This window comes from Lepisma saccharinum, chromosome 2 (genome assembly GCF_977018435.1).
Source record: "Lepisma saccharinum chromosome 2, izLepSacc3.1, whole genome shotgun sequence".
Classification (NCBI taxonomy): domain Eukaryota; kingdom Metazoa; phylum Arthropoda; class Insecta; order Zygentoma; family Lepismatidae; genus Lepisma; species Lepisma saccharinum.
In genome coordinates, this window is record NC_139230.1 from 157,465,491 (window position 1) to 157,475,622 (window position 10,132).

Below are 10,132 nucleotides of genomic sequence, written 5' to 3' on the forward strand. Positions count from 1 at the left end.
TGTCCAAGCCGGGAGCGGTGTTTCTCTTCCTACGCACAGTATTGATAATATCTTCTGTTGTAATAGGAACAGTTAGAGCATTATTAGGATCAATATCGTGCGTATTGCTGGGTTGCAGTTGCCTGTTATTGGGGTTGGTGACTCTGTCAATTTTGGTCTGGAGGCGGAGATTTGGAGCTAATTGTGGTGTTGGAGTGAAAGTGTCTTGCAAGACATTTGCGAAGGCATAAGCTTTTTCAGTGTCGGTGTTTAGGGCTGCGTCCTTGATTGTTATTGGATAAGGAGTACTACTGGATTGTCCAGTGAGCACCTTGAAACGTTTCCAGTATTTGGTGGGATGGCTTTCATCACTCAATTGGTTGCACGTTTCAATCCATCGACGTTGTTTATAAGCTTTTATATAGTTTTGTACGGTACGCAGCCATTGACGGTGTAAGTTAAGGGATTCAGGATTTTTGGTCTGGAGGTAGTCCCTGTATGCTCGTCGTGATGCTGTGATTAGGTGAAGATATTGCGGAGGTAGCTTGGGTTTGTAACTATTCAGAGTGGTCGTAGGTATGTTAGTGGTTGCCGCACTGGTAATCTGAGCAGTAAGATGTTCCACCGCCGTATCGAGTTCCTCTGAATTGTTTGGTGGTGGATGCGGGTGAGAAAAAGCATTCTGTAGCTTTTCACTATATGCCTCCCAGTTCGCTTTGTTGTAACACCAGATTTTTCGAGGTTGTATTGTACTGCTCGTATTGCGGTTACCAAGATTTAAGGTAATTTTCACTGGGTCATGGTCACTTCCGATGGAATCCAGCACAGATATGTTCAAGCAGGCACTTAGAGATGTTGATGTTATAACAACGTCACGGGTAGTGTTACTTATGGGACGTGTGGCTCTGGGCAGTACATGGAATTCTGCTGTAGTGTTTTGGTCCAGAAATTGTAAAAAGTTTGTTTTGTCTTGCATGGTTCGGCTATGATAATTGATGTCCGCTGCTATGATATAATGTTTGCTAAGGGTTTGGATATGTTGAAAGAATTGGTATGGAATAGTCTCCCCTGTTCAGGTATTGCACCTGTGGCCGCGGTGGCTCAGTCGGTAACGCGTCTGACTACCATGCTCAAGGTCCCGGGTTCGATCCCCGGCCGGTTCAAATCCGGGAACTTTTCTAACGGTGAAAGCGGCCCCGGCGCCCACCCAGCGTCGAATAACATGGGTACCTGGGGGAAACCCTGGGGGGTAAAGGCGGTCAGGGGCGTGATGCTGATCACATCACCCCCACTCACGACCGGATCAAGAAAGTGTGGGGCGTTACCCCCACACCCCCTATACGCCTTCATGGCGTGGTGCTATGCACAGGGGAACACTTTACCTTTTTTTACCTTTATAGTCTCCCCTGGTCTTACATAGATGGTAGCAAAAGTAACGACCCGGGATGGAAAATAGATGGTACTAGCAGTATGTTCTGGCAAGTGGAAGTTTGGTGGGAAGGTAACTGTTCGATATGGTAATTTTCTATCTACTCCAATTGCTGTGCCGCCGTTTACTCTTAATCCCGGCGGACCATCGTGGCGTAAGATGTTGTATGCTGGAATATGACAGATCATTTTTGGAGCAAGATAGGTTTCGTTTAGCGCAAAGCAGTGAACAGATTCTTCCAAAAGCAGGTGTTGCAATAAAGCTTTTCGTTTAGAAACAGATCGGATATTTAAAAATAGAAAATTATACATATTCCGTACTGCCATATTCAAAACCTTAAACCTCAGTTTCCAAGTGGGATATGTGGAAATGCACATGAGGACCAGAGTATGTTGCATGGAGTTGCAAGTTGAAAATTGTTTTTGCAGATGCTGTTACTTGGGTTAATATGTGCGTTCTTAAAAATGGGTGCACATTTTGGAGAGTCAGGGTGAAGAAACGTATTAGATCTTCCACTGTTACTGGATGTCGTAGTGAATTGTCAGGTTCTGTAGCAGTGTCATTGGTGCGCAGGGGAACTGTTAGATCAGGGTGTTCAGGTATTGCATCTGGCTTGGCTTTGCATTTGTAACTGTATGTAGGATGGTTTTCCGTGCATGTGACACATTTTGGTGCAGCAGTTTGGTTTTGACATTCTCTGGTTGAATGGGGTCCTGAACAGTATCCGCATTTATCTCGATTTGGACATGCAGCAGTAGTATGCTTGTTATACTGTTGGCATTTTTCGCACCGCAATGGAAGAGGTTGTTGAGAACGGGATGGTTCAACTTTGTACCTGCGTCTGTATATGTATGCTCCACTGTGTAGTAGGGTGTCTACAGCATTTTGTGAGTCTGTTAGGACCCGCACCATGTATGTGGGTCCGTTGTTATTGCGAATACGGATACATTTGCGGATTTGTACACCTTCGCATTCCAGTTCCTCAAAAATCTCTTCGTCTGTTAGACTAGGTTCTACACCCCTGATGACAACTGATAGTAGTGGGGATTTATGTGGTGGTGGTGGTTGTTTTTGAATGGAAGCATTTAGTGTTCGGATGTTTGCCTTGGCTCCATAGATTTCAAAAGAAGCTTTGTTTCTAATTAGTTTTGCAAAGTCTGGATCTGGTGATTTCAATATGATGCCATTACGGGTGAACAGTATTTGTGCAATTTGTGCCCTTGGCACATACTTAGATGTTTGTTGGAACACATGTTTTGCTGTGTTGAATTTGGTGTCATAGTTGGTGAGCAGGAAGTTATATAAGCTGGTATCCTGTTGTTTGGATTTTAGTTGGGTTGCATGAGCTGTATTTCCTGTATCTCGTTTAATTGGTGATCTAGATCGTTGACGTTGAGGTAGAGGTAATCCTTCGTAGGAATTGCGACGTCGGTGTTTTGTGGAATAGCTGGACGTTTGCATTGGATCATTGCAGGGTTGGCATGTTTAAAACAAAAGTGTTTAAAACACTTTGTTTTAAACGTTTAAAACACACGGCTTTGTTTTTTTTACAAATGTTTTAAACGTTTAAAACAATGTGTTTTAAACATGTTTTTTTTGCAAGTGTTTAAAACACATTTTGGTTGTATATATTTCGTAGTTTGTGATAATTTTTTTGTTAGGAAACCCTGTTTTTAATTGAATCTGTGTCAATTAATCCGGGCTTTACAGGTCTCACTTATCGCACAACACTTGAGCAACCTTATGTTCTGACGTCACGGGAGAAAGCTTTTTAATTTTAGGCTAAATGCCTATGTTGTTAGGTTAGGCAGGCTAGCTATGTATGCACAAGGTAGCAAAATTGTTGTGCGACAAGAAAGACCCGTGCTTTACTGTAGAAATCGGAACCTCTCAGTTTCTTGTTTCGTATCGTCCTGTAAGTTTGAGACTGGTGGAAGCTGGAAATGGAAACTAATATCTGAATACACAATGCCTGATTTTGATCATGACGTGATTTTTTTTTCTTTTGCGATACGATTCATTGGTCTGTATAACTGAATGAAGCGCAGATGCTTACTTTTGGTAACATAATTTTGTACTTTGAAAGATAAATTGATCTGGAGAATCTATTATGACACTGCAGGTTGTTTTCTGCTATATAAACTGTTCAGACAGCATGAAATATTTCACCGTGATTTTTTACAGGACGAGGATAGTAATTCTATAATATTTAGTTTCTTGAAATTTAGATGAATATAAATCATAACCTACTTCAGTAGTGGCGGAAAAAGTGGGGCTATTACCCACAACTTTTGTCCCTGCAGTAGAGGTGTGCGGGATCCCGAAAAATCGGGACCGGCATCGGGAAAGAAAATTTCCGTCCCGATCCCGACTTCCGGAAATGACTTCCCGACTTTTTGGGATCCCAAGCAGTCTGGAAATTCCGAATGGTCATTTTAAAACGTTGTCAATTGTAGACGTTCTAACGTTCTCTTCATTGTAAATGTCTGGAACGTATCGGAAATTGTTAGTATTTGTACCAGAAGTGCAAAGACAAGCTCTTAAGATGGAAATTACGAATATAATTCGAGATTTCAAGAGCTTTGGGAAATTTCGAACACATCCCGTCCAGAAAAGTTTCCGACTTTTTCGGGAAATTGAGAATTTGTCCCGTCCCGAATGTCGGGATTTAAAGAATTTCCCGTCCCGACCAAAAAACTTCTGTCCCGCACACCCCTTCCCTGCAGTATGGTAAACCTTATCTCCAAAGGTAAATAAACTGTCCTTGTCGCCACTGTACTCACAAAAATTAGTATTTTTTTCTCTTTAACGACTTTAACTATAATTTACTGGGAAAAGGCTGAATTTGTTTTGTTTAAAACATGTTTAAAACATGTTTTTTTTAACTCATGTTCAAAACTATGTTTAAAACAAAAAAAACATGTTTTAAACAAAAAAAACAGTTTGTTTTGTTCTTTTTAAAAAAAACACAAATTTTGCCAACCCTGGATCATTGGTACTTCGTGAATCTAGCATCGTCTCGGAGTTTGGACCGTCCGTCCGTTTAGTACCTCCGGTGAAGGTTTTCACCCCTTCTCGCTGTCGTAGCAGCGTTGCAGGAAGACCATGATGCATATCAGAAGACCACAACCGTGAGTTGTTTATATGATCCAATAGAACAAACGCAAATCCTATGGGAAAAGAGGCACAAACTGAAACCAACTGACAACTCAATCCAATGAAGCGAATCCAAATTCCAAACTAATTGTAGAGCCCAAGACAAAAGAAGAGGAAGGATGAAGGTAGTAAGGGAAAACAGTTTCAAAAAATAGTGCAAGTCGTATGTCTGCTCCACTCAACGTGTTCAACCCAAAGGTTCCTCGCAATCACCTAACCACTGTATAGGCACAATTGGTACCGTTTGTCCGTTCCAGACTTACGGCTTCCACCTGGAATAATTGGCCCACGATGCGTGACACAAGAGTTGCATCAACTCGACCGACTTACGATTACCTATACCTGATGTTTTTTTTTTTTTTTTTTTTTCAGCACTTAGCTCCTGATTATATAGTCTGGGATAAAAATATTTATCATGAGAGTTTCACTTGTATTCAGCATATTTCATTTTCTGATCTTTCTTACAACTTCAATATTCACACATCTTTTGATGGATAATAAAACACATTTTTTTTCACTAATTACAATTGAAGTTATCCTTATTTGTGTCACTAAAAGTTATGTTTGTTTTGCATTTGAGTCGCACTGCCATCTAGTGTACGCTGTAGGAAATATAAGGTTTGGTGGTCAGTGCACATACAAATTCAGATTAAACAAAACACTCCTATCTGACGCTTGTGGAGCTCATGGTGGTGACCATCCAAACTAAAGCGTATTCAGTGGAATGTTTTTTTTGTAACGTTGATGCAACGTTATCACAACGTTGTTCCCCTACATACAACATTCATCATAAATACAACATACATACAACGTTGTGGCAACGTTAGTGTGTTGACTGGGAGGTGTTGGGACCGTGTCGAAGTTTTACCATTTATTCATCTAATGGATTAAATATGGTGTACCTAAGGTGTAAACGTCTTTACATTTATTTTGGAAATAATATATAAATGTTAAATTTTATATTACATTAAGGAAAGAATCCCCCCAAAAATTTCGATAGCGCAGTCTGCGCCATAATCTCCCCCCTGTGGGCACCCCTGTTGTAGGTCCAATTCAGATCAGCCTATCATGAGCATAAAGTGGATTTTGAAACTTTATTCTCGCGCGTTGCGTGATAAAGGAGACCCAATGTGTAATTTCTCATTATTGTAACGTCTCATTGGTGACGTTCGAACCAAAACAACGCATGGCGGTACAAGTGATGCTTGTAGTCAAGTCAGGCTAGGATTTGTATTAGGTGTTTTTTTTTGTGTAAAACAAACTGAGTGTTACATCATGAAACTCCATCTTTGTGTAAGATATAGGACATTCTCATGAGATTTGGCAGGGGTTTTTGATAGTATAGTTCCTAGCATTTAAGGAAGGCGTAAATTTACGCAATCCTCAACAAGTGTAAGATTCTCATTGTAAAAACAAAACAACGCAGTTTCTGAAATTTAAGTGATGCTGAAGTGAATACGTTTCCTGGCATAATATAAGTTTGCATGGCCTTGTTATGTACGCATATAATGCAACAGTAATTGAAATACGATATTTGTCTCCAGATTTTAAGTACGTATATTTTTTTTTTAAAATTTTTACCACCAGCTGATATCCAACAGGTATGTCAGTCAGTTGCAATAGTTGTTCAAAATGTCAACCAGTAAAGGATATATTGTTGAACATATTTCTTACTTTTTTACATGTAAGAAAAGTATTTGTGTGTTATTACAACGACTTTTTACAAACAACTTGTTAAGACGACTTTGTGCAACTTGTGGCTGAATCCTTTGTTGCCTTGACAAAAGCAGAAGCGAGTGGGTGAGATAGTTCAAAGATAAGGTGCATCTAGTTAAATGTATGCTCTCTGATACCTAATTGTACCATTTAAAATCGCTGCCAGGACACTCATTCAAAATGCTGAAAACCAAAGGGAACCAACATTTAAGGAAACTTAGGTAAAAATCTGATATACCCCGGACACCTATAAGTTCTTCGTTTTGTCAATTTTTGACATTTGTACTTACATATCTGCTTCGCGGAACATTCTTTAAGGTGTATTCACATTTTTCGTCCCGGAATCGGTGGGAAATTTAAACCAAAAAAAATATTTTTTTTGAAATTTTTGAGTCCAAATTTCCCACCGATTCCGGTCTCCACCCCTGGGGTAATTGACCTACCACCCCCAACCGCTAACGTGACCCCGCCTCCGCTCCACTCTGGTTCCCCGGCTTTATCTATAGAGTCCCTGTTAAAGGCATGTTAGAAATTGGCCGGAGTCACCTGCCTGCAAATGACACCAAATTTTTAAATTTGAAGAAATCCGTTACATTACACAAAATACCTTCCAGATGTTAAACAATGCTACAGGAACTTATTACCGTAAGTAGTTTCTTCTGTAAAAATGAAGAAATCTGTCTGGGGTATATCATATTAGTACCGAAACTTATTTTGTTTCATCGTTACTATGATGAATATTTGTCCCGAAATTACCACGATATTCAGAGGGAGGGACAAAAGTATATTAAACCATAAGAATTTACTTTGATATATCTTTGCTCTTGCTGTTTTCAGTAGGATGCTATATCCTATATTGCTATCCAATGCCCTCAATTAATGGCTGCTGCATTAATGATGACATAATTTTGAATAATGATACTCTTTATGAATTTGTGACTTTCAGATTTCTGTCAGATAAGGCAACAAGGTTTGATCATGTCTGGTGCATGGACCCATCCATCCCCATGCTTCTGTAATTTTGTAAATATTTTGTGGGTGTGCTGACATGGTTGGGAAATTACTCGTATATAGAAGAAATGCATTCTACTAAGGTTCCGATTTACTTTACATTCATTCCCACGCTTCTACGATATTTACTGTCGTTGTCGATGGAGAATATCTTGTCCATGAGAAGTGCGTAAGATAATTTTCAAGTTGTTTTTTTCAACATAAATAACATTTTTCAGAGTCCAAACAATGCTTATTACTTTAAGGAAGGTTCAAATTTCGTGTGACAATGATTTCCAAAATTCTACGATAATTAGTCCTTGTGCTAGGAGAAATCATAAAACAATCTGAACCGTTACCGAAACCCTCAACCGAGTGTGCCCATCTCCAGAATTATGTCTATTTATTTCAATCCACAGATTACTATGTTTTACGTAACATGAAATTGGTTTTATTGTGTGGAAACCACAAATAAGCGAGATACTTGATTCAAAACTATTGCTTATCTACGTGGACAAAAAACAACCTTATTCCGGACCACCGCCACTCATTTTTTTGGGGCAGTTTACCCACTGTACTTCCTCGAGTATTGACAGATTTCAGTGTTTTACTTTATGTAAAAGTGGTTCCAGCATTAGGAAAGCATGCAACGGAGATATTCGATCCCAAAGAATGGCCCAGTTAAGTTAAAACCTGCAATTTTGGAGTATTTTTGGAGCTTTTTTTGTTAGTTTGTATGCACACTAAAATAGCAAAAGAACACGTCGAAAATAACTGTCAGTACCAAACCTAACAATCTTAATCTAACTATGTAAAATTATATCTGCTGTTGTGGAAACTCGTTTTGGGTGATATAATCACTTGCGCAAAGCCTTCGGGCTGTTCCGCTACACTGTAAAGTAACATGCTAAGGTAACAGATGCACTTTACTTCACAATAACATGTTTCCGAGACCTGAAATCAGCTGAAAACGTTCATAACTACAAAATCTTCATAAACCATAATATTTCACTTTCTCCAGGGGGTACAGAGGGTCAAGGGTAGAGTTGGAAGTGGTCAGAAAGAAAGAAGTTTTTTCCATGGCTTTTTTGGTTGGGCTTTTTTCACAAAAGTGTCTCAAATCAATGAAAATACAGGAGTTGGCAGTATTTTTCCTGTTGCATGGTTTCAGTCCATCTCCCTACTGTAAAATAGACACTCATTTCTAAATATAAAATGCAATTTACAATATGAAATTCATAGCTAGACATAAACAGTGTTTTCAAGAAAGCTGGCTTTTTTGAATGGGCCATTCTTTCAGTGTTATCTCCATATTTCGGTAGGCTTATTAAATATATCTATGAAGTATAAACATATTTACATAACTAGTTTTGTATGAGTTTTTAATGGAACCTAATAGTATGATATGATTTTCAATGTTTGAATTTGTTTTATGAACACGTACATGAAGCAAAAAATAAAATACTGCTATGCCTTTTGAAAATCTAGTATCAAATCTCTTTACATTAAATTTTATGTTCAGTTAAAATACATTTGTATTCTGGCTTTCCAGTACATCATGTATAATTTTGTTAAATGGCCGCTAAACCTGGGCACGGAGCAACTAGTGATGTATTTTGGCTGCTTGTTGCAGTGGTTCTCAACCACAGCCCAGTAAATTTATTTCTTACAAGTTAAAGCCCTGATCCCAACAATTTCACTCATCAATACATTTCAAGTTTATATGGAAATTAATATGCACCCTTAGTTAATATTAATATATCAACTATGGCATAATCATAGTTCAGTTATGTATAGACTTGCTGTCAAATATAAAATTAGATTTAAATTAGTCTTCAACCCCTGGATGCACCGGACCTTTTGCAAAACGGCGGTTGAAAGCCACTGGCACTAAAACTGAAGCAGAAGCAAATAAGACTGGCCGCAAATGTCAAAAGTAAATCTATTTAAGAAATCTGGACTGGACTACAGTTTGAAATGAGATCGGAAGCATTATGCCTCCACTGAGGATTGAACCTCAGACCCTTTCTTATTACAAGGCAACAGCATTACTTTATGCCACTCCAGTGGCCCATTCATGATTATGAAAGGAACCTTCTATCAAAACGGCAGCTTTTTTTTCCGACAGTACTTGCAATTTGTTTTCTATAATTTACAGGGTAAATTAAATCTTAATCTCTGAAGTAGCTAACAATCTTGCCTTCAGGCCTTCACAATTAGCTTACCCATGCCATACGAGAAACTTACATACCGGGGGTGACTCGCAGGCCCCCACTTTTTTTATCACTAAAATTCAAGAAACCATTTTATTATTGAATCAATGCTTCCTTTGCTGATTACATAAGCAGTTATTTATTAATTATAACAATATAAAAAAATACTATCATTAACACATTAACTGCCGGACGAAATTTACAATATTCACTGACAGCACCGTTAATGCCATTGGGTAGTGTTTCTGTTGTAAAATAACTTCATGTTATCAAGTTTCGAATTTGGTTTTAATTATATCGATAAATCAAAATTAAAGTGTGTCGGTCCCATGGAACCAACGCGGCGCCAACAGGAACAGTGAGTGCTCCACTGGTGATTGAAAAGCAACAATCAATTTCGCGAAAATGCATTCTTTACTTTGAGCTTTATGTTTGACCTGCTTAGTTAGAAGTATTCTAAACAAATTGGTCTCTGAAAAAGAAGGCCGAAAAACAGCAGCGAATAAAGTGAAGAAGGTTGTTACTTTTTGTGAAGGGTGTGCAGGTAAATCACGTATTTACATTCCTTGCTTCAATAAAGTTCTCGTGGAGTGATCACAGTTTTCAAGTGCTGACTGAAAAATATGAATATTATGTACTGTATGTGCTG